Source organism: Ambystoma mexicanum, chromosome 6p, assembly GCF_040938575.1.
Source record: "Ambystoma mexicanum isolate Mex_15411 chromosome 6p, UKY_AmexF1_1, whole genome shotgun sequence".
Lineage (NCBI taxonomy): Eukaryota > Metazoa > Chordata > Amphibia > Caudata > Ambystomatidae > Ambystoma > Ambystoma mexicanum.
Window position 1 is genome coordinate 1,002,887,555 of NC_090935.1, and position 27,441 is coordinate 1,002,914,995.

General features: G+C 46.3%; 1 protein-coding gene across 11 annotated transcripts in view; it reads left to right on the forward strand.

Moving 5' to 3' along the window:
* Positions 1–27,441, forward strand: part of CTXN3 (cortexin 3) — a 236,544-nt gene that overhangs the window by 126,552 nt on the left and 82,551 nt on the right. The window contains exon 2 of one of the 11 annotated variants that reach the window (XM_069625617.1): positions 26,091–26,149. The exons of the other annotated variants lie outside the window; for them this stretch is intronic. The gene's annotated coding sequence lies outside the window, so the exon portion shown is untranslated. The remainder of the gene's footprint in view (positions 1–26,090; positions 26,150–27,441) is intronic. 11 annotated transcript variants of the gene reach the window in all.

A 27,441-nucleotide genomic window follows, 5' to 3' on the forward strand; every position in this document is an offset into this window, starting at 1 on the left:
CAGCTTGATATGCTTGAGTTACCCTCTACTTGCACATTGTTGCAGTACGTTGACAATCTACTTCTAGCTGCTGATTCTGAAGTTGCTTGCAAAGAAGGCACTGTGTTGCTGCTTATTCATCTAGCAGACCATGGGCATAAGGCTTCATTGAAAAAGTTTCAGTATTGTGAACAGGAAGTCGCCTATTTAGGCTATCTCCTGTCAAAAGAGGGAAGAAGACTGACACCTGAACGGATACAAAGCATCTCTAATATGTCTGTCCCAAATACACAGAACGAGGTCAGAGCGTTAATAGGCATGGCTTGATATTTTAGACAGTGGATCCCGAATTTTTCATTAATGATAAAACCCATGTTGGCATTGACAAAGAAGGGCATTTCCTTGCCTTTACCGTGGAGTATGGATTGCCAGAACGCTTTTGATCTGCTCAAGGCTGCATTGTGTTCAGCAACGGTTTTGGGCACACCAAATTACGAAAAGATCTTTGTGTTGGATGTGCATGAATGTGATGGATGCCCTTGGCTGTTTTAACACAGGAACATGCTGGCAAGAATAGACTGTGCGGTTATTTTTCTTCCACGTTACACCCTGTTGCATGCGCTTTGCCGAGGTGTTTGAGAGCAGTAGCTGCTGCCGCTGCATCCGTGAAACAAAGTGAGGGTATGGTTTTAGGTCATTCTTTAACCATGATGGTAACCCACTCCATAGACGTTCTCTTAAACAGAATGCAAAATCTCACATCGTTTCGGCTAAGAAGGTACGAGCTGATTTTATTTGCTCCGCATATCCAAAATAAGAGATGTTGCTCATTAAATCTGGCTGAACTATTGCCTCTTCCGCAAGAAAGAGACTGTAGTGACAAAATGTCACATGATTGCCTCTATACCACAGAACAAGAAACTAAGGGCAGAATTGATTTAAGTGATACACCCTTAAATAATCCACAACGGGAGCTGTTTTGTGATGGTTCCTACTTTAAACTTCCGGATTGTACATCCACTGCTGCTTACACAATCACCACATTAAGCACTATTGTGGAAACAAAACGAATTCTGCATAATTCTGCGCAGGCCGCATAGATTATTGCGTTAACCAGAGCCTGTGAACTTTCTGAAGGGTTTAGTGTGAAAATATACACAGACAGCCAATATGCCTTCGGGGTAGTCCACAACTTTGGTCGACTATGGGCTGAGAGAGGTTTCTTGACCTCGCATGGAACAAAAATCACCATGGCACTCTAATAGTTCAGCTACTTTCAGCACTTGTGTTTCCTACACAGTTAGCAATAATGAGGTGTGCCGCACACCAGAAAGTGACGGACGAAGTAGGAAAAGGAAACGCCTTTGCTGACAGAATAGCCAAACAGACTGCCACTGATTTGCAATCAAAGATCTATGTGTTAGATCCAACAAAAGGGGTCACTGTCACTTGTATGATAGACGAAGGGATTTGCTGTATAAAAGAAATTCAGGCTGAAGCTACTCCAGAAGAAATCAAACAGTGAGCTGAGGGTCCAGTGGGTCTAGATGATGAGGGTTGTTGGGTGGATAATGAAAAGAAAAGATGGATGCTACCCAATGCCTATGTTACTGCTATGGTGCCGATGGCTCATGGTCCAACACATATATGTGCTAAAAAGATTTCCAAACAGTTAGATCCTGTCTGGTATAACACTAATATTCAGAAAACTGCTGATTGTTTTGTCCATAGTTGCAGGATATGCTTGCAACATAACATTGGAAAAGGAACACTGACACTGATGGGTAGTTTTGGTCCCACCTCCATGCCCTTTGAGGTGATTCATTTTGATTTTATTGAGATGGAACGTTGTCAAGACTATAAGTATGTTTTAGTCGTCATCTGTGCTTTCAGTAAATGGGTTGAGGCTTTTCCTCTAAAAGATGCCACAACAATATCAACGGCAAAGGCCATGCTGAAGGAATACTTTCCTAGGTTTGGTTTGCCGAGGGTAATTTGGTCTGATAATGGTCCACATTTTGTCGCTGCTGCTATCCTGCAAGTTTGTGTGGGATTACTGATTGATAAACGGTTCCACTCGGCCAGACACGCTCAGAGTGCCGGTCTACTGGATATAACGGAATCTTAAAGAACAAAATCGCAAAAGTGTGCACATAGTAATTTGAAATGGCCTGACGCTTTGCCAATAGCCTTATTATCAATGCGGACTACCGCACTATCAAAGACAGGGCTCTCCCCCTATGAGATTGTCATGGGGAGACCAGCCAATATATGGAATGTTCTAAAACCCAAGCAGTTGAAAGAAATCCAGTATCTGCTTTTGTTCGACTATTGTGGCCAGTTGACTCAAAACTAGTATTTGATTCATCAACACATGCGAGCAGCCCTCCCTATAAAATACGAGGGTCCAGGTCATCGACTCCGACCTGGTCAGTGGGTCCTACTGAAGAATTGTGAAAGGGGCTTCTGTCTTGCACCACGTTGGAGGGGACCACATAAAATCCTTTTGGCCACACAGACCGCTGTATGAGTAACTGGGAAGAAACACTGGATTCACGCGACACATGTGAAGAGGATTCCTTTTCGTCTGCCCTACGACGGAGGGGAGGAGAAGGGAATTGGTGATCTTAATGCTCACAATGAGCCTGCTCTAATCGACCCAGAGGTTGTCACGGAAATCCTTCCTGAGCCCGTGGGGCCTGGGGAGATTGTTGCTTTTTCTTGAAATTCTTCTTCACCGAACGATCGATCTTGCTTCTGCATCTTCATTTTCTTCAGGAAACGACGACGCTTTGTTCACCGACCATTCCGTACCTGGAGTCTCAAGGTAAGATCTGTGACCACAGAATTGGATTTAGATTTAGAGTTGCTGACATTACATTAATGTAAATAGGATAGGAAAGTGCAGCTAGGCTGTGCCCACAAGAAACCCACAAGAAACCACTGTTGAGCGAGTCCCTCATCATTCCTCTGCTGCATATAAATAAGAGGCAGGAACCGGCAAAGTTACCTTCAATCAACATAGGCCACGTGGTCAGGTGCCACCCACGGATGAACTAAAAAAGCCTAACAGTGAGGCTTCTTAACGGACACTGAGAAACTATGCCTATTTTACAGGCCACTCATACAAAAAAGGATGCTGGTCACTGATGATAAATCTGCTCGTCAAGGGTCATGGTCACCTAGGACCAAATGGACACTGGTCACAATAACAGCTTTTTTATCATTGGAATGACATTTGGATTTTGGTATTTGGAAAATGCACATCCACTTGATGTCTTGTTACCGACTGCAAGTATCCCCACTGTGTCTCCACCTTACGTGCATTTACACGCTCTTCATCCTCGAGAACTCCAACACAAAGGGGGCTATTATAATAACACTCTTTTAATGATTATGAATGCAACCCATGCCATTCTAATTGCTGGGTGTGTTCGCATTTCCCACAACATGGGGAAAAGGGACTGGGCTGGTATATACATCCACTCCCTTTAACTACTGCTTGCTATGCTTCGCTTAGGGCATTAAACTTTGGCTGATGGAACGATAGTGTCACTGGGAATTTTAATGGGACTAACCTTAACGAATTTGAAAAGCAAGTTTTAACATCTCTAGGATGTTCTTTGTTTGCAAATAGGAGCAAGCTAAATATTGCTTCTATTAGGCCTTCTGACAGACTTTCCAGACCTTTTCAATCATTGATTACCTTTAAAATGGCTCCTGTAGGTAATAGGGATGCCATGCCTCCTTTCTATACCATCAACCTCCGTCCCATTCTGCATACAAAGAAAGGGTTCCCAACGAATGGGTACATTTGAGGGATGTACGAATACTGCCATACTAACCAGTGAGGATAGACCTCTTTATGTAGGAGATCCTGTTTACTTCATTTGCAGTGATGAGGCATATCTGTGGTTACCCAGAGATTGAGAGGGTACTTGTTATTTGGTATTTTGTTGCCAGGAATATATGTCACCACCACTGCTGAAGTCTCTAAAAACCATCCCAGGTAGAATGAGAATGGTGGCACTCCTTCACAGATTCTGGGTGATGTTGCCAAATCCTTTGTGCTGTTTTGGGGAAAAATAATAAACTCCCAGGAAGTTAGAAAATTGGCATGAGTGTTAGAGAAAACCATCAATGAGACCACTGACATCCTGTATAACATGACGCTAGAGCAAAAGGCTTTTAGATTAGTGGCTCTCCAAAATAGGATGGTGCTAGACATCATTCTAGCTGAGCATGGTGGGATCTGCATGTTGCGTCTTTGTACCCGATTTCTCCCCCACATATTAAAGGCAATTAAGAATTTACATGTCTTAAGTACCGAAGTATATGTTCCAGAGGGAAACTGGGATATTAGTACATGGTTCTGGGACTTGTTGCGATCTTGGGGTTGGAAAATCTTTGCAGGCTTAATGGTAATTCTTGGCATTATACTGTTCTGCTGTTATTGCATACAATGTCTGCCTGTCATTTGTTCTATGATAGGAGGAAGTTGTGCACAGGCAATAGGTACACTAGAACCTAAGACACATATGCCATGAAATTTCTAATGCCTTAGTGATGCAGGATATTACCATCATGGAGTTAATGGTTTCGAAGACAGCGATTCAGGATGTTCTTACGATGATACATGGTTTTCGGATAAAGGCTGATGTTTGAATAAATGCTCTTGGTTTAGGCCAAAAAGAGGGTTTGCAAAAGTAGATTTCACATAATACCGCCTGATAATGAACATTGGCCTAAGCACATTCACACCGCACTGAAAATCACATTTGAATGAACCTGAGTAAGGCTGACTACACCGCCATTTTAAAGTCATCCGCCATTTTGATTAACTCCTGCTTTCTGTCTAATGTTAGACTTTGTGTTTTTGGCTCCAGCAGAGAAAAATGAACTTGGAACTGTGTCTGCTGGTACACACTGAGAGGCGTTGGGAGCCAGATAGCTATCTGACCAATAAACTGCACATGTACTTTTGAACTCGTGACTGGCGTATTTCATTTTTGGTGGTATTAAGCCTCAATATTTCTTTTGCTCTTTCATCAGGTTTGTATAACCTTTTGCTGGGCGCGTTGCTAATGGGTACATTGCCTTTTTTGTCTCTTCACTTTTCCCAATCTCCTCTGTACTCGTCTTCTTATTACTGTCGGGTATCGCCCCATCCCCTTTTGAGTACTCTGTTTATTCAAACATTCTCCAGAGGGCCAATATTTCCCTTCTATTCTGCAATGGTTTCCCCTTATACTTTGCAAACAAGTAAGTGTACATATGGTCCAGAGCACATCTGTTATAAGACCCATGTTCTGGCCAGGAGTGGGGCATTTCCTCCCCTTTAATCGGTCACCCATTGGTTGTGGTACTTTTGCATTTTCTCACAATACAGGGGCATGGCCTTACATATATGGTTTAGTGTGTGTCTGACCCCATGGTCGTGCCTGCAGTGTATCTTGGGTTAGGACTATGCCTGTACTACTGTGCCATAGCCAAAACAAGAATTAATCTAAAACTGTTAATTCATATACACCTCAGTCTTGTCTTTAGTACATGTCAATGAAATCAATTCATTCAGAGAAAAATCATCAGTTCCCTCATCCCCCTCCCATGTTCCCCACTAGAGCTTCGTTATACACTCCCCACATGCTCTCCGGATGCGCTTGCACACATCACACACAACCCTCCTGGGCCTCCTCCTTACACATTAAAATACACCAACAAAACAAACTAAAATAACAAGCTAAAACAATAACCACTACTTTTCCCAAGCTCTCTAATTATATGGAGCTCCTATATTTCTCCTTATATTTTTCTCCCACACTGGTTGAGAGAGTGCATGTGGCGTCACCCTCTCCCCTTACTCGGGAGTTGGGGGTCCAGTATTCCTTTTTCCTTATCTTCAATATCCTTTAAAAGTTAATAAAAAATCACCACAATCCGCAAACCAAAACACACTTTCGCTTTCATTCACTGCGTGTTCACCCTATTCACATTGGTCCACATACCCAACCCTACTTTGTTATCCCCTGCAAGCTATACTCACGTGTTCACGTGCTTCCAAAAGCCTCTGTTCATGGGGATCCACAACAGGCCTGGGCCTCTCCTTGGGACCGCATTCCGCTCCAACGAGCAGGCAGGATTCTTCAAATACGGCACCCACAAGGCCACTTCAGCATATGCGTTTTGGGACAGGTCACCGTAGGTGGGCACGGCCCTTTTGGAGAGGCCGTCTGGATACCTCTGCAGGTACGGGGATGATGGAATCATATCGAAAGGGTCACCAAAGGCAAATCCCCTTTTAACGCACACTACAGAGTGAATACAACCCACTAGGGAAATTGGCCAGGCGATAGATAACAAGGCTTTAATTGTACAGAATACAAAATATCAGCAAAGGACTCTGCTGCTCGAAAGCGCTCTGGTTAATCTTGGTACAAAAAAGAGCTTAAAAGGCCCTGTGGCATCATCATATACAGCACAAATAAGCGCCACTAATTGGCAATACCATATACATGGGCCTGCTCCATAGGGGATGCCAGGCTATCATTGGTAAGTACATCGCTATCAGTCAGGCTCCATGTGGGTCAGCTGGGCTCATCTCTGCAGCTGATTGAATGTCAGGACACTCGCAAAGTACAATGTTGCTTCTACACTAGCATGCTAAGCCTACATATTATATCACTGTGGCATGCACATAGATAGGCGGCTTGGGGAATTGGTGCCAGGGGGAAGGGAGGTTAAAATACAGTCACGCTGACCCACACATTCAGAGCTTCGTTGATACCGCACCACCTGCACTCAAGGTCTCCACCCTGGGTTTTATCTTTAATGTATTCCTCCCTGTACCTTGTGTAACAAATGATGTATTTTATGCTGGAAGAAAAACAGTTGCACATGCTTAGATCTTTTATGGACACTTGATTTGTGTTGGGACAGGAGGATTGCTTGCTTATCAGGGAATGCAGATGTGTGGGGTCGGGTCAGTGGTGTGGGGCTGACTCTGGCCTGGCTGGGTGGGGGTTAGAGGCCTGCTGGCAGCTTAGTGGTGATGAATGGATGCGCTGAGCCTGGTGTTGTCTCACGCTCTTGCAGGGCACATTCCTCTGAATGATACTAAATAATTTCAACAGTAAAGGGACATGGGGGGAAGGGAACTTCTGTGAGTACTGGTGGTGTGTATTCGCTCTGCCGTGAGGGTGTTGGACCTAGTGAAATTCTTCCGTGGAGCTCGGAGGGTGCAGCGCAGTCACACAAGCCTATGTTTTCGCCATGACTACAAAATGGTGTTTCTTTCTATGTGCCTCCTAATGCCATGCATCTGTTGGTCGCACAATATTGCTTTCACACCGAGTTCCATAGTGCAGTTCTTTCCCCCCTGCTGCAATATCTCGTAGGGGATTCGCTTCATCTGAAAGCACTTAGGGGGGTGGGCTATACTAATTTCCATTCCAACAGAACCAACTCTGATTTGTATACAGTCTTTCCCCCTTTGTAATGGCTTGGAAGGTGAAGAACAATGGTCTGGAGGGTTGCCCTGAGCAATGCCATAGGGTAAGATTAGTTCTAAACCTTCCAGCTGTCACCTCTTTTGTTTTGCTGTAGTCACTCCGAGTGGGACGGGTATGCCCAGATGTGGGTCCCGTGCCTGCTATGCCTGGAGACCCAAGCTACTTCTCACTGATGAGGCCCAACAAGGCCGAAACATGTTAGGGGATGCATGTGGTTTCGTGCAGAAGGGATGTGACAAAGCAGTTTGGGCTGGACTGCCCCTTTTGGGGTGGGACCAATCTAATTTGCATATGGTCTTTCCCCTTTTGTAATGGCTTGGGAGGCGTAGAACGATGGTCTGGAGGGTTGCCCAGAGCAATGCCAGAGGTTAAGATTAATTCTAAACCTTCCAGCCATCAACTCTTTTGTTTTGCCACTGGTCATGTCAAACCATTAATTGTAACCAAACACCCATTTCCCCCTGGATATAGGCACTGCAGATTTTAAACCTTTTTTTTCTAATCCCCTATTTCTGCGATCATTTCACAGTAATCATTTCCAATAACAAGAATTCCTGCGATAAAGTGGTGGTTTGATGAATCCCGCGATAACGGGCCATAGTATGCAGTGTTCACAGTGAAAAATAAACACAGTCTGACCTGCGAGTATGTCGTAAGAGCGTTTAATTGTAATTTTGAGCGCTGCTTGCCATGCTAGCATGGCAAGCTATGCTCACAATCAAAAGTAAACACTTGCAAGCATGGCAGGTGAGGTTTACAATGGATCCCTATGGGGTCAGCCTTCTTTAAGATGGTGTAAAAAGCTGACGGACCCCATAGGATCTCCAGCATTTGCGCTGGCATGAAAATCCATGCCGACACACATTTTTTAGCATATGTATGGCAGACGGGAAGGAGGTGGGAGAAACACAAGTTGCGTTCTATCCCTCCTCCTATCCACCATACTAATTATTGAAATTTGCGGTAACGTTAATGGAAGGGGTAAAAGCTTTATTCTAGTATAACCCAGGCAGTGCCCCACCCGGTGGCCAACCCGGGCGGGCCAGAAGAAGAAAAGGTCCTGGGCTGCGTGTGCGATGCGGCTTAGGTGAAAATAACACCACGGCCTAGGCCGTGTGTTCGCCGTGACCCAAACTGGAGCGTGGCCTGGTGGCTACAGGCTGCCTGGGGCCAGTCCGGGTAGCCAAGAGGTTGGGGAAGACCTGGGGCACGTGCGTGGTGCGGCCCGGGTGAAGAGTATGGCCGTGCGGGAGTAGCAAGATGGCCAGCACCGCTGGGGGGCCTGCAGGCACTCCGCTCTCCCTGGGGCCAGACCAGGAGAGCGGGAGAAAGCAGGAACTCACCTGGAGCTCAGGGCGATGTGTGCCGGCTGGGCGCTGACGCTGCCCATGTGGGCAGAGTCCAATGAGGACTTTCCCCACCTGGGAAACACTGTAACGGAGGAAATGTAACCCTGCACATTCTAGCAGGGAGAGCATGGGCTCATAAGGTTGGGGCGTGGCCTGCGCGCATGCTGTGAAGACAGGCTCCTGCAGAGCTCCGTCCGTGATCCTTCCATATGACAAGAATATCGCGGTAACGGGTCGGTAATCCAGGACCGGACCGGACAGAACGGAAGGGGAACCGCTTCCCGACACTCTCCCTGACTCCCGGCCCGAATCGGAGAAGCAAAGCCAGAAAACGGGAAGCCCAAACTCGAGCCCCTGGGGCCCGCAAGATGGCGGCGCCCGTTGCGTGCCAAGACTAGAGCTGCGACCAAGTGTGACATACTGCAGGGCGAGACGCACGCTGGTACCGAGGCCACCGGGGCTAACTGATCTCGCTCCGGCTGCGCATCTACCCTGGTAACTGCGTGGAAGTGCAGAGAAGTCTGGGATTCCACCCTCCGGGCCTACGGAGCGATCGAGGTGGAAGCGGAGAAATCCGCCCCGAGCCGGGAAGAGTGCAGCAGGTGAGGAGGAGGGAGCGGACCCTGCCTGATAGACCCGTGGTTCCTCCATCGAAGCTCCCAGAAAAGGAGCGGACAATAAGCCCCTGGCAACGGAGGGCCGGGAAACACCGAACCCTGCAGGCAATCCAGCAATGACATAGATGGTGGACCCCTCCCACCCCTCCAAATCCCAAATAAGCTTCTGAGAGAACGCCATCTTGGATACGAAACTCACGAGCCGAGAGCCTGCAGACCGGCCCTAGGGAAGCTCCTTCCTAGACACAGTAGCAAAGGCGGGCCGAGACCCTGAAACCGGAGGGCAGCCGGGGCCTACACCCGGCCGTATCGACGGTCCGAACAGTGACAGCACCCCACTCAAACTGCCCTTGATCCGAGAGAGGGGTGTTCGCGAAACATCAGCCGAAAAGAGGGGGCTACTAGGACGATCTACACAGTGCGCGGAAACGAACCCGCAGCCCCCCAAAAATGTCTCCCCCCAAGGGCAAGCTGAAACTGGTCACCATGGATTCCTTCACGACAGTTAGACCCCAGAGACAGTCGCAACAAGACCCAGAACCTGTCGAGGAACTGCCCCAACAAGGAGAGGATTTCAAACATGCGCAAGTCCTCCAAGCAATAGCGGCCCTCCGCACATTACTCGAAGGAAGACTGGAAGAGGTGAAATCGGACATTCAGCTTATGCGTCAAGACGCCCGCAACCTCACGGAAAGGGTCACAGTGGCAGAGACCACCCTCCAGGAAAACGTAGAGGACACCCGAGTCCTGAAGAGGATGGTCTAGGATCTGGAACAGAAAGTGATCAGGCTGGAGGCCCGCTCCGAGGAGGCCGAAGGGCGGGCCCGCCGAAACAATATCCGCATACTAGGGGTCCCTGAGGACTCGGAGGGCCCAGACCCGACAGACTTTATCGAAACGCTGTTGCTACAGGAAATTGGACCGGGTAACCTCTCCCAAGGGTTCTCTGTGGAAAGGGCCCACAGATCCCTCCAGAAACGTCCTCCACCCGGATCCCATCCACGCCCAATTATAGCTAAGATCTTAAATTTCTGAGATCGAGAAACCATATTGAGATACTCCAGAGAAGGAGGGGAGATAAAGAGGAATGATGCAACAATAGTTATATATCCCGACTATATATATATTTTTTTGTTTTTGTTTTATTGGTTAAACAAAGTTAAACCTTTAACATTCCTTTAACAATCCCTCCTCAAAGAGGCGGAGGCCCCCCAAATTAGGCTCAAGTTCAAAATCCCTAAATGATCGCCCCTAGGCCAGAATCTCCAGTTGTTTGGGTGACGTCCACCTCAGACTCCCCCTTCTCCTGCTCCAGTTTTAAGGATTCAACAAATTTCAATGCGTCCAAAGTACGGCCCACTTTCTCAGCTGTGATGAGCCTTTCCCAATACTCTTCTTCGTTCTCCTCCGAGATCAGGCTTGTATAATTTCCCATGTACATCAGGAGATTCAATATCAGGTTCGGACAAGTTAGCATCACATGCCTTATAGTTTCCAGTTGGTTCTTCTTTCTGCAAAATCTACAGTATGCTAGTGATTTGTCAATTTGCCTTCTTCGCCACCTTATTTCTCTCGAGTGCCAGATGTTAAATCTACAGCGCATAAGCAGATCTCGGTAGTGCTGTGAGGGAAATTTCATCAAATATGGAGGTAACATGTTCAGAGCTTTGCGTTCCCAGATGACATTATGACATAGGTCTCATGTTAATTTCTTTTCCTGTGTTTCCTCCCAGTCTTTTTCCCGATTTGTTCTTTTAGCCTTATCTGGGTTATTTTTCAGAGTGTCTTCAGAGATCCCGAGGTATTTTAAAGTTTCTTCACATCTCATTTTCCAGTCTTGGAGAATTGAATCACTACTGGAAACCCCTGGCTTTGCTAGGATTCTGAATGGCACGGGTGGATTGTCCAAAATACACTTTCTATAAAGGGATAGTGATTTCCACGTCGTGATTGAAGTGATGGATTGCAGTCTTAGTTCCGATCTTATAAGTTCCAAGGGTAGCGAATTTGGAAGGCGCAAGATCTTTCGCCAGAAATAGGCTTCGCATAGGTTCCAAACCTTCCATTTTAGGGCTATAAGGGCCTCGGCTCCATATGTAATGACGGCCACTACCTTTTGCTTATAGAAGGTTGTAATCGGCAACAGAGAAAATTTCCCATATCTACGATGTAGAAGTAGCCCTTGGTTAACCAGACTTTTTAGTTTTTCTCTGATCAGGGTATAATGGGCCTGCTCATTGCAGTTCCTATTAATTCTTATCCCGAGGTAGATCGTAGTATCGACTACTGCCAGTTTTTCTTTTTCCATGACCAAGTCTGTATTTTCTCTGCTAGTTTCTTTCCGCGGCTTGATTTCATAGTCAAAATCATAGATTTTTTTGCATTTACTTTCATGTCATTGGCTTTAATCAATCATGCACTGAAGGCCTATCGGCGTCTGGTCTATGAACACTGCGTCATCCGCATATAGCATCCATGGTATCTCTATGCCATTTACCTTCGGTGGGAAGGCCCGGATCTGATCTTGTGAAGACTTCATATCAGCCATATAGAGTTTGAAGAGAAAAGGGGCGAGGGCACATCCCTGCTTGATGCCTCGGGATGTCTTGATCCGCCTTGATAAACCTCCATTTGCAGTAATTTGAACCTGGATCGAGGTATCGGTATACAGTGCCTGGATTGCCTCCAATAGGTCCACAGGGCATTCCCAATTCCTCAGTTTTGCCCACAGCTGTTCTCTATTTATTCCATCGAACACCTGTTCGAGATCTATAAAGGCCAAGTAGATTGTTGTTTTTCCTTTTAAGGCCTTTGCTTTTAATATATTGATCAGGAACAAGTTAAGGCAGGTGCCCACTCCACTCACGAAAGCAGTTTGTCTCTCGTTCAAGATTACGGCTTGAGCTGCCCAGTTCTTTAAATCCCGTAAGAGGATGGAGGCGAAGAGCTTGCCAATGGAGTCTAGTAGCGCAATCGGCCTGTAATTTCTAGAATTGCCGCGGTCACCTTTTTTAAAAAATAGGCACGATGTAGGCCTCCGTCCACGTAGTTGGAATTTGTTTGGTTCTCGCTACTTGTTTGAAAACTGCGTAAATTAGGTCTGACCAGCCTTCCATGTTTTCTTTCAACATTTTGTTGGAGACGCCGTCTGGACCGGCAGCCCTGGAAGAGCTTAATTTTTTGATCAGTATTTGAATGTCTTCTCTATCGAAGTTAAATGACCAGGTGGCGTTTCCTGTTCTTTTATCAACTACATTTTCCTAATTTTTCCCTTTGAACAGGGCACTATAGTGGTCGAACCAGTTTTTCTCAGAGACTTGGTTGATACCTATGGCCGATTGATTAGAATCTCTGTTGTTAATTAGATCCCAGGTACTTTTTGTATTATTTGTTTGCTGCCATCGTTTGTTCCGCGTCTCTTTGAGTTCTTTGGTATCTGGTTGATTGCAGCCAATTCGTGTAGGTTTGTCGGCATTTTCTTTCCAATTCGCATTTGTCTAGGCTATGAGACTTTTTTTATACGCCTGAGGTCAGCTCTGTATCTTTTTCGTCTGGCAACTACAAATTCATTAAAGGCGTGTTTCCTTTTGACCTGCTTCAGTTTAGATGAATCGCACTTAACCTCATAAGCTTTAAACAGCCATTTATAATCGACCACCTCCTCGCCCTTTACTACGGCTTCCTGGGAATTTTTCGCCAGTGTTGGTATAATCTGATCTTTAAGTCGCAGCCTGTTTCTTCCCCACAATATCTCTGTTTCCATCACTTTTCCTCCCTTTGAGAAAGCTCTTGAATCCCATGCAAGCTCAGTTTCCAGAAGAGAGTGGTCACTATTAGCTTGCTTGATGACTCAAAATGATTTTATCCAGGCAAGCGTATCTCTTCCCACAAAACAATAGTCCAAGCATTTTCTCAATTTTCCACTATGCCAAGTGTCGGCCTCCATGAGGTCGCCATTTGTTTGGCTGTTTAACATCATCATATCCCGTATACCCATTTCCTTCATCCATTGGCTTTCTTTTCCTGTAAGATTTTCAATCTCTTTAATTTCGCCCCCTTTGTCTAGGAGCATGATGTTTAAATCACCATTCAGCAATATGAGCCGATCTTCTTCCTCCGTCATGGACTTGTCAATGGCATTCGTGATAGATTTTAAGTATGACCCTGGGTTTGGCATATTTTCCCTCCAGTATGTATTAATCAATAGCAAGTTGGTCATCTCCTCCTGATTTTATGTTGTAGAGGCTATTTTCAATATTTGAACGTAAGGATTTGGTGCTTCACGCTTGAGTATTTGTAAGTGGCTATCGATTTTTTTTAATACCAAGAGGCCCGCAAACGGTCGGCCTTTCAGTCCCTTTTTTGCCGGATTGAAGTAGACTTCATACCCTTCACATATTGGAGGTTCACACAGCCATGATTCTTGGATGCAAATGAGATCATATTTGGTCAAGAAAGAGCTTTCCATCCAGAACAGGTGATGAAATCCTCTGGTATTCCATGAGGCACAGCGAACGGATCCATTTCCAACTTCCTTGTTCTATTGTTTTTTTTTTGAGTTGCGATCATTTGCCATGGGGGGCCAATCATTTGGTTTATTTTCAGGTTTGTTATCATTTATTTTACCCTTCCTTGGGTTTTGTGAATTATCTATCGTAAACCTCAAAGATTTTAGTTTTTCAACATTTTCTTTGGTGCTGTATGAATGGGCTTCAGGGTTTTTATTTCCTTCTTTTTCGTTTTCTTTTGGAGTCTTCCTCTTCTTTTCCTCTTTTTCTTGACCATTTTTTTCTCTCTTTTTTCCCATAGATTCTTTTTCCGTGCAGGATGAGACCTCATTATTAGCACGTCTTCTGTCCTTTGGTGATATATTAATACTATCAGGCTTAATGTCATCCTCTAATTCCGTCAGACGAAAGCCCTTTTTTCGTAGGATGTCAGTAGCCTTCACAAATTTCTGCTTGATGTCATTTGAATTAAGATGCAATATAACTTGGTCCATTCTCTGTTCTCTTGGGAATTCCACAACTTTAATGTCCTCAGTAGATATCATGCGTAGAGCTGATGTTTGGTTACAAAGCGAGACTACATAGCTCCTATTGAGCAAAGCCCTTCTTGGTCCATTGAGTGTCGTCTCTAATTTCAAATAGCATTCTTTTGATGGGGCTTTCCTCGAAGGAGGGACGGACGCTTTTATTCCTTTGTTAATCGTCTTTGTTTCTTTAATTCTATTATTACCATCCTGTTTTAGATGAAAGCTTTCAAGTTGAAATCGTACCCTCCTTTCTTTGGTAGCTAGCTCCTGTCTTTTTTGTTCTAAGGTTTTGAAGTTAGCAGGATTGTCATCAGCCTCATTGACTTCCTCCCTTTCCGATGAGTCGGATCTGCTTTTTGTCCCCTTTAAGGTTTTCGGCAGGATATCTCGTTGGGGTTTCTTGCGATCAGAGGGATTAGGGCTCCTCTCCACCATCTCCCAGTTGTCCATAGTTTTCCATTCTGATGGGCTGATGCTTTGCCACTCTTCGTCCTCCCTATTTTCTTCCATAATGTCAATCACGTCACTTAGATCTTCTCGTTGGTCTGACTCATCTCTATTATCCTCCAAGGAGGGAGGAGGGTTTTTCCCCCCTCCCACATCCTTTGCATTTGTGCCCTCCAAAATGTTCGTGTCTCCCATTGCCAGTTCTCTCCTCGGCTTCTTTGCCTGTTGGAGGTTTTCCCTTCTTGGGGGCGTTCTTAGATGCCTTAAGAATGCGCTGGAACCATTTATCTTCCGTTTTAAGCCTTCATTTTTTGTTTTTTTGCCATTTTCGTTTGGTTTTTTCTTCTGCTCATTTCCCTTTTCTGAGGACAGGTCCTTGGATGTCCCACCACTAAAGATAGCGAAATTGGATTTTTCTGATTGAATTTTTGAGTCACGACTTCCCACCCCCTTACAACCGGGAGAGATCAATATAACCTCTTTGGTCATTAGCTCAGTTTGAATGGGTTGATTTGGTTTATTTTGACTCAATTTCATGGGGCCTTTCCCTCGACACGGATTTTCAACCATGCTTACCTCATCTTTTTTCTGTTTGCATAAATTTCGCATCCACTTGCAATCTTCCAGAACCGCCTCCATCAATAAGGACGTATCATTAGCATCTCTCCTTGCCAGATCAGTGAGGCGATTTTGCCATGTATGGGATTTTTCGGCTTCTTTGTCCATTCGTACATTCAAATTCCGCAAGGACAAATCCGTTTGTATATTTGCCTCTTTAATTTGTATGTTAGTAGTAGTCATCTCTTTCACAGAGTCATTTATCATCTCATACAATTTTAGGTATGGTGCCAGTGTGATGTTCAATGAGGTCATGATCACTTGCGGGAGGTGTTTCATATCCTTTTCTCTATCAGTTTGGTAAGCGTCTTTAATTAGGTGTATAATTTGATCTTTCGTAAAGATTTCAGAACACTGCTTTTGGTCATCCAACAAGGGCGTCTGAGTCATTTTCGTTATCATTTGGGGTTCTACAGATTGTCCTTGTGGTTTTAAGCTTGACGGTCTATCTTCGAGGCATGGATTTCTCCTCTCAATTAAAGATCTTTGTGACAGGGTCATTGACCTGAAGTCTCTTTGGGTTTTTGTTGCGAGGACCTCGGCCCCCACGGCCTCCAACTCCAGGGAGCTCCCTTTAGTTTGCTCCTTTTCCAGTTCAGCCATTTTCTCGCTTATTATCGAGAAACTCCTCCTTTTTTCTCTCTCTATTTTCCCCGTCAAGAGAGTGGGGTCTTGCATAATTTTGTTAGCTAAACTTGAATTACTCAAATTAGCTAATGGCAACATTGTCTTTCCTTCACTGCCTGTAGTTTTTGACAGAGTTTCACTTCCAAAATCCCACAGGGTTTTCTTTTCTAGTCTGGCCTTTGGAGGGAGCGTCCCCTTAGGGTAAGGCATCGCCGGCATATCTTTGTGTTGGGTCCGAGGAGGAGATTCTTGGTCAGTTAGGTCATTTGAGAGCAGGGCATTTTCCCCCAGCTGGGTATTATTTTAGGGGCTCTTTTCCTTGAGCCACTGACATCTGTTATCTTCCCTGTATGGCTGGAAGATATCGCTTATCGTTGTCGTTTCCTCCATGGCTCTTAGATGTTGTTTTTTTATTTTCTATTTCCTTGTTGGAATCCGGCAAGGCTTTCTCCCATAATTCCGAGTCATTTATGTCCCATTGGTCCTCCTTTTCCCACACAGACTCAATCAGTAGAGATCTGTTTGTGGTTTCCTTTAAGGTCAGAGTAGGGGAGTTCAATGCCACATCCAGACTAGAATTTTCATCCAACATGTTTTCGCACATGTGCGCTATAGGTGTAGTTCCATAGGTGACTAGATCATTAGTCGGCATGTTTACAGAATCATTTCCCCTTCTTGGGGAAATTAAAGATGGGATCGGACAACACAAGTCTCTCCAAGTATCAAGGTTGCTAGGTTGGTCTAGTATTTCCGTCGTCTTTTCAAGGCTCAGATTGATCAGGAGAACTGGGGCTTTCTCGAGTAACACCCCTACCGTCTGGTTTTGTTCAACTATACTTTTTTCTTTATCTCCTGGGGGCGCAGTATTGATCGTTTTGCTGGAATCTCCTTCACCAGCAATTAGATCTAACTTCTTGACCTGATCGGCATCCTCCTCATGCAAGCTTGGTGTTTCAAAGGGTGGAGGGAGGTGACTCACGGGCTCTTCGAGAGTGGAAACTGTACAGGCCATAGGTTGAACAGGTGATTTTGGAGCTAACCGCCCAGGGTCTTCAATACCCAAACTCGACATTTTTTCGCTACCCGTATCGGTCGCGGGGGCCCCCACAGACAAGCTTTTACGCTTCTTGGTGCAAAAGGGTAAGCGAGATTGTTTCAGCATCGGCATGTTTTGTGCGCGCTCCGGGCTTCCATTCACTTCCGGGAGTGATGCAAATTTTTGCCTTACCTGCAGGCGAGTTCGCACGGCTGTTCCCGATGCATCCGTATGTACAACCGTAGGTTTCATCCTGTAGTGCAGCTCCTCAGTATAAGCTTTATTTCCTCAAATCTCAGCTCAGCCTATCGTGGCTGCTGGCTTATGCAGTATAGTACTTACACAGCGAGCAGCCCAGCAGCCAAACAGCACAACAGCAGGATACTCCGTGTATTCGATGCCCTTTGCGCGCTCGGGCTTAGCGCCGCAAGGGTGCTTGGGAAGTCTCTTTATAGCACTTCCTGGAGGCGGTGACCGGGGGCGGGAAAGGGGCGGAGCCAAAACCCGCACTTCTCACTCCGTCAATGTCCGTTCAATGCACAGCACCTCGCTCTCCTCCCACTACAACAGCTGATAGTGGGAATGTAGGTGCAGCCACAGCACAACAGCAGGATACTCCGTGTATTCGATGCCCTTTGCGCGCTCGGGCTTAGCGCCGCAAGGGTGCTTGGGAAGTCTCTTTATAGCACTTCCTGGAGGCGGTGACCGGGGGCGGGAAAGGGGCGGAGCCAAAACCCGCACTTCTCACTCCGTCAATGTCCGTTCAATGCACAGCACCTCGCTCTCCTCCCACTACAACAGCTGATAGTGGGAATGTAGGTGCAGCCACAGCACAACAGCAGGATACTCCATGTATTCGATGCCCTTTGCGCGCTCGGGCTTAGCCGACTATACCCCTGCAGTGCAACGAGCAAGGAACTCCTTTATCCCGATAAAAGCCCGCCTAAGGAATCTTAATTTAAAGTACATGCTGCTCTACCCATCACGCCTCAAGGTTCTCTATAATGGAAAAGCGATATTTCTAGAGACTCCGGCCGCGGCCAACATGTGGCTTGAACATAACAACCTGGCAGATGATGGAACAGGACCTTCAAAGTCGGACCGGGGCTGATTGGGAACCTGCCAGAAAGAGGAGGAAACGGGTACTTTCCACATAACGACCGACCCCAACCAAGCACCATCCAATGCAAGCCTTCAGTAAAGTAAGCTATGCAAGTAAGCTATATCGGACGAGAGCTCAAAGGACCAAACGAGTGAAGTTAGGCAACACACCCCACTGAAAACTGTGAGCAGCCTGCCCACACACAACCCGATCCGGAAGGCCAGGAGTGGCCTGGAAGGCTCGGGACCCCCCTGAGCGTTGCAAGTTGGGAGCAACTGCTAGGGACTGTTCATCTTGTTTTGTTTGTTTTTCCCCATTCAAGGCAATGGGAGTTACTCAAGTTACTGAATCTCCTGCGAGAGAAATGAGCGATGCTGGAGAAGGTGGATGGGAGGGGAGACGGCATGGACCAGGGGACGCCGCTGAAGTCACTGGTAGGTGCCGGACTGATTCATTGACAACTCGATTGATTCGACATGGCACCTAATACTAAAATAAAGATAATGGCTTGGAATGTGAGGGGCCTGGGAACCTACTTACGCTGGAATAGAATCAAGTCTTACTTGAACAGGAAAAGAGTGCAGATAGCGCTGCTGCAGGAGACGCACTGCACGGCGGACTCCCTGGCTAGACTGGGAGAACACTGGGGGGGCAGGGCGTGGGCACTACCTACTCTAAATACACAAGAGGTGTGTACACTTGGATTCATCCCCAACTCCCTTTCCACCTAACCAGGTCTGAGACAGACCCTGTGGGCAGGTTTGTAATTCTCTGGGGCCGCTTGGAACAGGATGAAATATGCATAGTGAACTCTTACCTCCCCAATACTAACATTCCAGCACACTTGAACTCCATGTATGCTAAAATCGCACCTTACAGACATGGTATTTTCTTATGAGGGGGGGACTTTAATTGTGTCCATGATGCGAGCCTCGACAGGTCCCAGCCCCACCCGAAAGGGCCCTCAGCGGCAACCACAGCCTTGTCCTTATTGTCAGATAGGTTGAACCTGGCTGACGTCTGCAGAGAGCGCCATTCTGATTCTCGGGGGTACTCATACTTCTCCTCCCCTCATGATCTTCACACGAGGTTAGACTACATCTTCGTAGACAAAGAACACCTGTCACAAATAGAAGAAGCGCAATATTTGGGAAGGACCATATCAGACCACTCACCGCTCTTAATAGATTGGAATCAAACTGGCCCCAGACCTCCTATCCCTATGTGGAGAATGCCGATAGACGCCTTAAGTGATCCGGTGTTCAGGGAAGAACTCCATGAATTTATAGATAGTTTTATTGAGAGGAATACGGGAAGCGTTGCCCGCCTGAGCACGATGTGGGACGCTCTCAAAGTAGTGGCGAGGGGGGAAATCATCGCAAAAGCAGGGGGCATCAGGAAACAATTGAGGGGTGAATTAGATCAGTCGGAACGACAGATTGAGCAGCTCGAATCCACCCCGGTGAATACTCACCAAAGAGAAGATAACCTTAAGGAACTTAGAGTTAAATGAGCCCAGGCTTGGGAAAGACTAGCCAAGTTTGATTATGCCACCAAAACAAACAGAACGCACAGGGAAGCCGATAGACCTAGCAGAATGCTGGCCTGGTTGTGTAGGAAAGAACACCCCAAGCACACGATTACCATGATACAGACTGAAGAAGGTAAGGTAGTACAGACACAGCAAGATATAAACGAAACCTTTAAGGGCTTCTACGAACACCTTTACTCTCACAGGGATCAGGTTCCCCGAGACCAAATCATAGACACCCTGGAGGAAATGGGGCTCCCCAAATTGACCCCTGAACAGGCTGAAGCCCTTGACGCAGATATCACAGCGGAAGATATAGCAGAGGCAATCAAGTCACTGACCAATGCTAAGACCCCCGGGAGTGACGGACTGCCCACTGAGTTTTATAAGGCACATGAGACCTCACTAACACCCTTGTTACATGAGGTCTTCCAGGAGGCACATGAGAGAGGGATACTTCCTGACAGCATGAGGGAAACCTTGTTAATTCCAATCATTAAGCCAAATAAGCCCGCCGACAAATGTGACTCCTACCACCCAATAGCCATGCTTAACTGCGATGTGAAAATATTGACCAAGGTATTAGCAGACAGACTGGCTGAAATTATAGGGGACGTGGTACACGAGGATCAGTGTGGCTTCATACCAAGCCGGAACACGACCATGAACCTACGTAGAGTGCAACAGGTTATTGCCCAGACAGATGCCAATACGGAGACTTATGCGCTGCTGTCCCTGGATGCTATTAAGGCGTTCGATTCTATATTTTGGGAGTGGCTATTGGAGGTTCTTCTGAGTTTCGGCTTTGGCCCTGGGTTCATTAGATGGATCAAGATACTTTATAACAGACCTACGGCCAGAGTAAAAACAGGGAAACACATATCTGAAGCCTGGGACATACGCAGGGGCACTAGGCAGGGATGCCCGCTCTCCCCCATGCTTTACGTACTGGGACTGGAGCCCATTGCCATATACTTCCGAAAACAATTCTTTGATGCCGGGATACGGCTGGGGGGTATTGACCATATTATTTCTCTTTACGCAGACGACGTACTATTGTATGTCAGAGACCCACAAAATAACATGCCCACGATGTTAGACGTCCTAGACAACTTTGCAAGGTTCTCTGGTACACAATTTAGTAGGGCAAAGTCCTGCCTCTTCCCTCTGGCAGGCCTCAAGGGGAAAGACATAGCAGAACTTCCTGCGGTAGGAATACACTGGGAGCTGACCTCATTTAAGTATTTAGGTATACACATAATGCATACCCCTACATTAATGCATGAACACAACACGAAGACTGCGATCCCAGCCTTGAGAAAATCCATGCAATTTTGGGCGAAACTCCCCCTATCCATGATGGGAAGAGCTGCCATAATTAAAATGATTGTCCTTCCCAGATTCTTGCACGGGTTCCAGAACATACATTTTTACATTAATGCGCCTTTTTTCCGCCTGCTAGAAAGGATAACCCGGGACTTCTTGTAGGGGTCAGGGAGACGCAAAATAGCATTATCCACCCTGATGCTACCGTAGACCCAAGGGGGAATCCAACTCCCGAACTTCGAAAAGTACTACCTTGCAACACAGCTTAGTTTTGTCACTAAATGGCTAGCAGATGAAGCCACATCCGAGACCCCCTTCCTGCAGACCCTAGTATCCCCGTTGCATATGAAAGAACTCATCTGGGCCCCCTCCCACCTAATGCGAAATGCCCCTTCCATGGCTATCCTGGGGCAAAAAGTATGGCGCAGGGCATTAACCCTCGCCTGCTCTAAGCTCCACTACTCCCCGGACATACCACTACTCTCGGACCTATGTGGCTCCGTCGCAGATTTGCACCACCTCAGGCACTGGGAAAGGAACGGGATATACTCATGGGGGGACCTGATGCGGATGGGGTCTTTAAAGACTTTGAAACACTTCAGGAAGTAGATGGAGTCCATACGGGCCAGTTCCTGTGGTATCAGAAGATGAGAACCACAGCAAGAACCAAATGGTCGTCATGGCCGGAAGAACCGGAACCAAACCCCCTGATCACACTACTTTATGCTCTGGGCGAGGGCTGGAAGCCGGTGTCCCAGATCTACGCCCACCTGAGCGACGTCCCCAACCCACGGGGTCCCGCTTTGAGAGACAAATGGGAAGCAGACATGGGCCGGGAACTGTGAGATGGAGAATGGGAAAGGGCCTTGACATTCCCCAAGTCTGTCTCCAGGAACCACAGATTCAACCAAATACAACTCAACCTGCTACAACGAACATACCTAACTCCATCCAGGCTGGCAAAAATCAATAATACGCTGCCCTCTAACTGCACATGGTGTGGACAGAGCAATACGGACTTGATCCACGTGTTCTGTAAGTGCATTAGGACACAATCCCTGTGGACCGCCATACAGCAGACAAGCGACAATCTGGGGGTGACTAGATACAAATGGACCCCGGAGGAATGCCTGCTCGGCACATACACCACACCGGCCAAACTCAAGCACCTCACCAGATTAATGGACATTATCTGTATACTGGCAAAGAGGACCATGGCAATGTCTTGGAAGAAAACGACTGGGCCCCAACAGAAAAGCTGGCACTCTGAACTGAAACGCTGGGTACGAGCAGAAACAACGGCTTGGGAGGACAGTGTGGCCAGATACACAGATGACTCTAGTATGACCCTTGTGGCCTGGAAAGAACTCACCGACTCCCTGTTTTACCCCTCAGATGACAAGCCCCCATGAACTGGTATGAACCCACTGAAACAGAACCATGAACTGAATTGACAAGACCTGTGACCACCACGCTGTCACCCCACGGGGCTTTCACAGGCATGGGCCCCCTCCTTTTTCCCCCCCTCCAGACCATCAGGATCCCCCCCCACACTGCTCCACCAAGCAACTTCACCTTAATAGCAAACACTGGGAGATAGTTGAATGTTGTAATGTTAATGTGTAAAATGTTAAAAGTTTTATTCTGAAATGCTCATTATCCTAGAAATGCGGACATGCCTGGTGTCCTGTAAATGTACTAAATAACAAATGCCAATAAACAAATTTGAAAATAAATGGGCTCATAAGCTCAAACTAACATTTAGGGCTGCCAGAGCCCTATCAAAATTAAAACACAGCCACAGAGGTAATGGGGACCTTAACTGCTGGGCTGCCAGCAGGCAGCATAGGCACACAAGCCCCAACAAGCATTTAGGGCTGGCAGAGCCCCAACCAAATAGCACCACTACCATGGAGGAAAGCTAAACAATGGGTTTATGAAGCCCAGAAGCAACAGCATCACCACAGAAGGATTAAGAGCGTCCAAAGCCTCATTTAATCACAAAGGAGCGCTATATGGATTCAAAGCGCTCCATCCAATGAGGACTGGGGCTTGCAAAGCCCTAAAAATGAACAGGGCTGCCATAGCCACAGACAAGATACCCATGGCGCACCCGTGGCAGAGCGGGACAGACAGAATCCAGGACTGACCTGATGACAGAGGACAAAAAGTTACTGTGTGTTGGGTGACATGTTATGTGACCATGATTACTAGGAAAGGGAAAGGTTTTGGGTTAGAGCAGACTGCAGCTGCTAGGGGGTTTAAGAGGGTGTACAGCAGGCATGGGTTGTGATCGAGTGGAAGGTTGGGGAAGAAAGGATGCTGCCCACAGGGAGTGTGCATAGGAACTTACTTTAAGTTTGTTCATTGATGGGTTTGTGCAAAGAGTAGCTATTTGATAAATGCATTATTAAACCTTGAAGGGGAGAACTAAATTGGGGTAAGGGGATGATATGAAGAAAGGGGATGTGTTTTCTTGTTTTAAAGTTTACAAGATTTTTATATAAAAGCCCACAAGGGCACCAAAACTCCCCCTCTGGTGTACTGTGCCAATTAACGTATTAACACCGTATTGTGCCCATCTCCTGAATTTACATCTTTTATTTGGAGGTTGCTTAACGCCCCACCAGAGGAGCTGGTCTGGGAGGGTGGGGAAGTATCCATGGGAGCTGTCTCTACTCCGGGGAAAGGACGAGCACACCCTTTCCCGGATCAGGGCCAGAAAACCAGGGAATATCAGTGAGTCCATTCCTGGCCCGCAGTATTTATAATACTAGGCTTCACGGGCCAGGAAAATAAAATCAGGGGCTACAATAGGCTTTCACCCCTTCCATTAATGTTATGGCTCCCCAATGGAACATGAGCCCCCTTGTGTTTTCATAAATCAATCCTGTGGCAGACATTCATGTTCTAAGAAACTACATGTGCTTCCTAAGCTCTGTGGCGGGTCAGAAGAAGAACACAAACTCTGATTTTCCATTTTACTCTAGTTATATGTAACGGAAAGGTGGAGACTCCTGACTTTCCCTAAACTATGGGTGTTTAACAAACTAAGGTGCTTGTCAGTCATCGATGTAAGTCTTAAATCAGATTCAGTCCACTGTCCAAAGCGAACCTATTCTGACCCTACGACTATTGTAAGAACTAAAGTACAGGAGTATGACACCCATCTCCTGTTATATGGGTTCTCCACAAGTTCAGTTATATGGAATTCGTAAATATCTTTTTTTTTATCACTCTCATCAAGTTGTACAGTTCCGATACTGGATGATTCTACAGGTGCAATATGTATCTTCACCTGCTTTCTCCTCTTTCTCTTTTGCTCTTCTTCTCCCTTAGTTCTTTCTCTTCTGCTATAGAATGTTTCAATACTTTTCACTTTACTTTTTCAAAAGTTCTTCCAGTCTCTTATTATTAACTTTTCATCCTAAACAACACAAGCTGTACAGTTCCAATATTCTTTCTCACTTCCTTTTACCAAATTTCTTTAGACTGTGATGAGGTAGAGAGTTCCAGTAATGATCCTAACTCTCTTGTGGTGCTTTGGGCATAGTAGGGGATAGTTGTATAGAGCGGGCACCCAGTGTGGGTGTAAGATGTTGTAGGGGGCCTTTGAGCAATATGTGAAGAATAGAGAAGCCATTTTGTCTTTAGGCCCGTGTTAGGGAAGTATTTCTCGCAGACAGTTCCTAAGAAAAGAGCTGCAGACATTTGTGTGACAAGCAGTATGTATTTCTTGAACATTCAGCAGAAACAGTGTGCTGAAATGTTGTATGGCTGAAGTTTCCCAGGAGAACGCAGCCCCAGTGAAGTCACTGTAAGAGACACTTTTGAGGGCAATGATCTAGACACCTGGGTGCATCAGGAGAGTTTGCAGAGAAATAAAAATTGAATAAGGTTAATTAAACTCCAGCCATGGTGTGGTATAGTTTTTTCAGACTACACTTGGCAGTAAGGCGTGAGAAGAGAGCTGGGGGGCCACAGCATTGGGGTTGGGCCTATCGGGCACGGGACAAGGAACCAGTCAGCGTGGAGCGTTTCAGTGTCCTTGGGATGCAACATTGTACAGTGTCCTCGCTGATGTCCGCAGGGCACACAGTTGATCCGACTCGGTATGAATGTCTCGCCCCTTGCCATCTCAAGCTGTGTTGTACATTGGACATTGCCAACCAATGGCAAACACGTATTTTTGACCGATCAGAACAATCACGTAATTGAGCGGCGGTGTGGGAAGGTTTGCGACATCACGACGGGTGTCAATGGAAGTGTGACCAAAAAGTGTATTACCCAATTAGGATCATTCAACATATATTTGGATATAGGGGACTGACTAGTCCCATCAATTAGCTCCTGTGACCTGCCTTAAAAATGTAAATAGAATGTTGTATGGTAATTTGGCTAATTATGTATAAAATGTTCAGACACAGAGGGCAGCAATGACAGCTCACTTCATTCAGTTCCACAGGGCTGTCTGAACCGTGCTTCCCAGCTGTGTGGGTCCAATAAATGTGTGTTTCTTCTTGCTTGGTGTATGCTCCGTTTCTTTTGAATTACTTTAATACTCCTTGGGTTACTTTTGGTGTCTGTCTCCTGGTCCAATTTGGATCTTTCTCCCTAACCACCTTTGCCTTGCTTGTACTTGCAGCTTTCACCCTAGCCACTGTTGCCTTGTTTGTACTTGCAGCATTCACCCTAGCCGCCTTATCCTTGCTTGTGCTTGCAGCTTCCACCCTAGCCACCTTAGCCTTGCTTGTACTTGCAGCTTCCACCCTAGCCACCTTAGCCTTGCTTGTACTTGCAGCTTCCACCCTAGCCACCGTAGCCTTGCTTGTACTTGCAGCTTTCACCCTAGCCACTGTAGCCTTGTTTGTACTTGTAGCATTCACCCTATGCTTGATGTTCTTGCAAATTTCAGGATAAACTCTAGAGGTTCGCTGATGGCAAATACATCCTTGTACACTGGGTTATTTTGAGGTTAGTATGATTTGTTATACCCCTGCAAAGTAATCTGTGGATGCTGGATAAAGCAGCTGCCACTTCAAGTTGCATCTATGTGACTAGTGGCAATTCAATTGGTTTTGTTGTGGCATTTTCGGACAGCCAAATACCACATGCATGTAATATGAATGTTAGATGAACTTTGCCTATTCTGTGATATTAAACTCTTCACAACCAATCCGAATTATCTGAATAATTAGGCAATGAAGACCTGTGTGGCAGGCCATTTCTATTAGTAATGACCCACAACTTAAGGAAACTGTTAAATCAAAGTGCGGGCCAGTACATCACCAAGGCCAGCACACATCTACCAGCCTGCATGGCCGCCCCCAAGTTCTTTAGCATCATTAGCCCTCCCGCCAAAAATGTGCGGTGTGATAATGTTCTTTCAAAGAGGGATTTGCTTGGAGAAGCACAAAATAAACAACATTAAAAAAAGAAGATTGCCGCAATGAACAAAGTAAAGAGAGCTTAGGAGAGAGCCATTTTCCTATGTTCATAATATAATACAGGACAGACGGTGTGGCCGGGGGAGGGTGGCAGAGGAGCCAGAAGACTGGCAAGAAAAGGGAGCTGCAGGGGCCTGTGTTCGAGCACAAGGCCTCCACTGCCAGCACCAGCGATGAAGCAAATGGGTGTCATGAGTCCATTCCATTGGCATAAGGTGCCATAACTACTCTGCAGAATGGACTACCCCTTTTTTACAACAGTTCAACCGTGCCTGCATCCACAGCCACACACACAACCACCAAGTACACGCCCACAAATTAAAAGAAACACCCACACATGCCATCACACTCGCCCATTCACTTTTGACCAGTAAACCTATTTATACAACAGAAACCATTTTAAACAAGGAGGACCTCGTGGTTTTCCAATATTGGTTGGTTCTTTTTTTGTGTCCATTATTGCTAAGCATGCATGCGTGTGACTCGTCATTCCAATGGTGTTTCTTCTCTTTTTTAGCTGTGTGTAAAAGATGGCAAAAGCGTTGGCAACATAGTGCTGTTGTGTAGGTTTCAGATGTGTAAGGAGACGCCAGTACTTTGGTACACTGTTGTCCTCGCGTTGAGTATACATACACGTCGAATTTGCCAGGCTGTACCATTGTGATTGTCTTAAAGTCCCCATCGCATAAAGCCTAAAACACCCCTGGTCCCTCCTCGCCCTCCGAGGACAGACTGAAAGTCTGAACTCCTACCCAGAAATGATTTTCCTTTCTCTCCTCGTCCCCTCCCTCCGCCACCCTCTCTCTCCCCCCACTCCCT